We start from the raw sequence: 3,991 nt of genomic DNA, 5'->3' as shown, positions 1-3,991 counted from the left end.
TAATGTTGTCTTGTTCTCTGTGGGGGAGGGGAAAGGAAGCAGTCAATTTCTGGGAGAATAAAAGTTACCCATTTCTAATTGAGTTCATTATTTCTGGCTTGCTAATTAGTTACTTATAAAAATCTCTTGTGTTTCATTAGAAACAGCTTTAAGTGTATTTTTTCTTACAGTCTTAATTAAATAATGAATTTATCCCATGTGTAGATTTTAGCAAAGGACATCTTCCAACCATGACTACAAGAAAAGGCAGATATTTCAGATGTATAGTTTTATCAGAAAACAAAGACAAGAAGATTGGGAGAGAGGACTGAGGGCCAGGCTTGGGGCTCGGAGGGCCCCTTAACCCATGCTGTGCCCTGCTGCCACAGTCTCTGACCTGGTCTCATGGACCTGGAGCCGGCTCTCCTAACTCCTTGTGGTGAAAGCCCCTCTGAGCAAAGAAAAGCCCTAAAAACCCGGAGCGATGAGCTCAGAAGATTTCCCCTCCACGTTGTGACTTTCCACCACTCGTGGACACTGCATTCATACTCTTGCTACCCACGACCCGCCCTGGGGACTTCGGGGTGCGTCTGTCTGTGGGGAGACACCGCGTGTGGGCGGGCGAGAGCGGCCGGAAGTCCCAGTTCCGCCCAGCGGAAGTATGCCTGGCCTGCTGAGCGGGAAACGGAGTGGAGCGTCTTGTTTGTAGGCGGGCTTCGAGGGAGGAAGCACAGAAACGGCACGCCGCGGCTTGACGGTAAAGGCCACGGCCTCCACTCCCTGCGCGTTCGGGCCCTGCCCTGCCCCCGCCCCGGAATCTGTCAGTGGTCTCCTGTGGAAGGTAGACTGCAGCCAGTAGGCCCCGGTCGGCCCTCACAGCGGCTGGGATGAGGGATGCCTCCCTATTCCCTTTCTAACCCGTTGAGGGGATTGAACTGGCCGGAAGGGGCCTTCCTCAGGAAGCGGCCGACCCCGGCCGCAGCCCCGACCGCAGCTCATGGGAAAAAGAGAATTGCCACGTACCATTTGGTCAGGCCTCTGGAGCCCGGCAGTTTCCGACCCTGATTGTACTTGAGGATCCAGAGGCCTCTCGCCAGATGATTCTGGTGTATCGGAGGGGTGGGAACCACTGGTGAGGCCCTTTCTCAGACCTTGGGCCCGACCGCGTGGGCCACAGCACTTGAGCGGCGCGCCCGCTGCTCAGGAGTCGCCGGTGGCGGGGCGGGACTCACGCCCTTAACCGGTACCCGGTCCCTGGCAGGAGTTGCAGAGTCCTGGTCTAACACGAACCTGGGGAAGACCACTGCTCTTCGAAAGGAGTTCTCCCAGCTCTTTAGGTGAGCCAGGCCTTGGTGTTAATGAGTGCAAACTGGGAAAAGAGGGTGGGGGTAGCCTTCCCTACTTGGAAAGATCGGGCATCGCCTTCCTGTGCAAACTGGGAAGAGGTGATGAGTTTTAATGCATAAAGGCTGCTCCAGTCTACTGAGTCTGGGAATGTGAACGCAGAGTGAGCTCCTCGTACCCTCACTCAGCTTGTTTTCTGCACCTCTTATTTCTCAAGCTAAACTGTAACAGCAATTTTTTTTGCCTATTGGCCCTTTCCCCCTTGTCTCCCCTAGTTTCAGGAAAATTTCTACTGTGCGTGAGTCCAAGCTGGGCATCCACTGTCAAGAACTTAGTGACGGCATTTAGTGGTGGGATTTTCAGCCTGCCAGCCTTACAGAGAAAGATTTCATTTATCGTTCTGATATTTTGGGGTAGTACTTAAATTTCAAAAAAGCTTTTCATGTTAACATTTTCTATGCCAAGTAAAAGAGTAACGTTCAGATAGTTTTCTTGCTTAAATTTGAATTTAACAGCACTGTTTTGGGGAGTACCTTGAGTTAAACCTGTAAATGGAATAGTTTCTTCTGTTACCTGGAAAAATCCTTTTTTTCCCCTTGTGAGAATACAGCAGATAATTTTGCAATCTTGCTTCTCACAATTTGCATCTTCACTAAATTACTGAAAACACTGTCTGTTTTATTGAACAGATGCTTTTGTTTTGGGGAATAGTCTATATTTCATAATTTAAAATATAGTTTTATAATTATCCCTAGAAAGTGATAACTTGCCCTTTGCTGTTGATGTTTCTAAGCACTTAGCTAGTAAGTAAATGACTTGTATTAATGCTACTAGGTACTTGGAAAACTTTAATTTTTTTTTTTTTTTTTTTTTTTTTGAGAGAGAGACAGACAGAGCACGAGCAGGGGACGGGGAGAGAGAGAGCGAGAGAGGTAGACACAAAATCTGAAGCAGGCTCCAGGCTCCAAGCTGTCAGCACAGGCCTCAATGTGGGTCTCGAACTCATGAGCCATGAGATCATGACTGAAGTGGGATGCTTAACCAACTGAGCCACCCAGGAGCCCCTGGAAAGTTCCATTTTATTGTGTCATTTATTAGAAAACAATATAAGAAAGACAAAGGGGAATAGAAGGTAATGTGTTCTGTCAGTTTCAATTTCAATACATTTAGTTTTTAAAGCTTTGTAAAAATAAAATTATATTTAAAGGCAGAATAGGTTGACTAATTAAAACTAAAGAAATAGTCCTTATACTCCTTCACAAAGCAAAAAAACCTCCTCATGTGATACATGTAGTCCATAGTCCATTTTTTTTAAGTTTTTTTTTTTTTTTAATTTACTCTTCCTATTCCAAATCCTAACCCATTTTCTCAAAGGTAATGCATGTTTACATATGGAAGAAGGTGTAGTAGAGGATAAGAGTGTAGGGCATGGCCTCAGATTTTCTTGGTGCTCATTCCAGCTCTGGCACTCACTAGCTGTTTGGAGTTGGGCAAATTGTTTACCCTCTCCTTGTCAGTCTTCATCTTTATAACTCCCTCTTAGGGTTGTTGTAAAAACTAGAAGGATAATATTTGTAAGGTTTACAGAACATAGCCTGGCCTGTTATAGGACTTGAATGTTCGAAGCTTTTGTTATTATAAAAATTGTGAAAAATAGAAAAAGTGGGATAAGACACCATAGAACCACCAGCTTAAAACAAGTGTTAACATGTTGTTTTCCATGTAGTTTTATTTTATGATTTCCTCTGCATAATTGGGATCATGCTGTAGATAAAAGCTTGAGTCCTGCCATTGTTGATTAATTGTAACACAAGCATTTTTCCTTGTTATTAAACATTTCAAGTAAACATCAGTATTCTTGTAACAGTATCCTGTAAATATACTATAATGTACCCAAGCATCCTTCTTTTAATGGAATATTTAGGTTTAAAAAAATGGCAAACCTGGTATACATTTATATATTATTTTATAAAAGATTATCACATTTACTATTAATTTTTTTATTTGGGAATTTTATTTTCATTTTGAGAGTGAGAAAAAAATAGAAGGGATAAGTAGCTATCTCTTATTTTTAGTTTTTTTTTTTTTTTAATGTTTATTTGTGAGAGACAGAAAGAGAGCATGAGTTGGAGAGGGGCAGAGAGAGAGAGAAGGAGACACAGAATCTGAAGCAGGCTCCAGGCTCTGAGCTGTCAGCACAGAGCCGGATTTGGGGTTCATATTCACTGACTGCGAGATCATGACCTGAGCCAAAGTTGGGTGCTCAACCAACTGAGCCACCCAGGTGCCCCAGTAGCTGTCTCCTTTTAACCATGTAGTGTTGGAATAAAAAAGAATTCTAGAGTTCTGTGAGTCCTGATTCATTGCTTTAAGAAGTTAATTGGACTCTGATAGTTTTTCTAAAAAATCAGTTTAGCATGTGAAATGCCATATCAGGGTTCCCAGTTATTTTAAAAATTCTAACAAGTGGTATATCAACAAGGATTTTAGCTTAATAGTGGAATACTATGTCGAAAAAACCGTGGATTCTGAGAACAAACTGAGGGTTGATGGGGGGGTGGGGAGAGAGGGCAGGTGATGGGTATTGGGGAGGGCACCTTTTGGGATGAGCACTGGGTGTTGTATGGAAACCAATTTGACAGTAAATTTCATATATTGAAAAAAAATT

The sequence above is a fragment of the Panthera leo genome, chromosome E2, assembly GCF_018350215.1.
Source record: "Panthera leo isolate Ple1 chromosome E2, P.leo_Ple1_pat1.1, whole genome shotgun sequence".
NCBI classification, from domain to species: Eukaryota; Metazoa; Chordata; class Mammalia; order Carnivora; family Felidae; genus Panthera; species Panthera leo.
Note: the sequence above shows the minus strand (reverse complement) of the source record.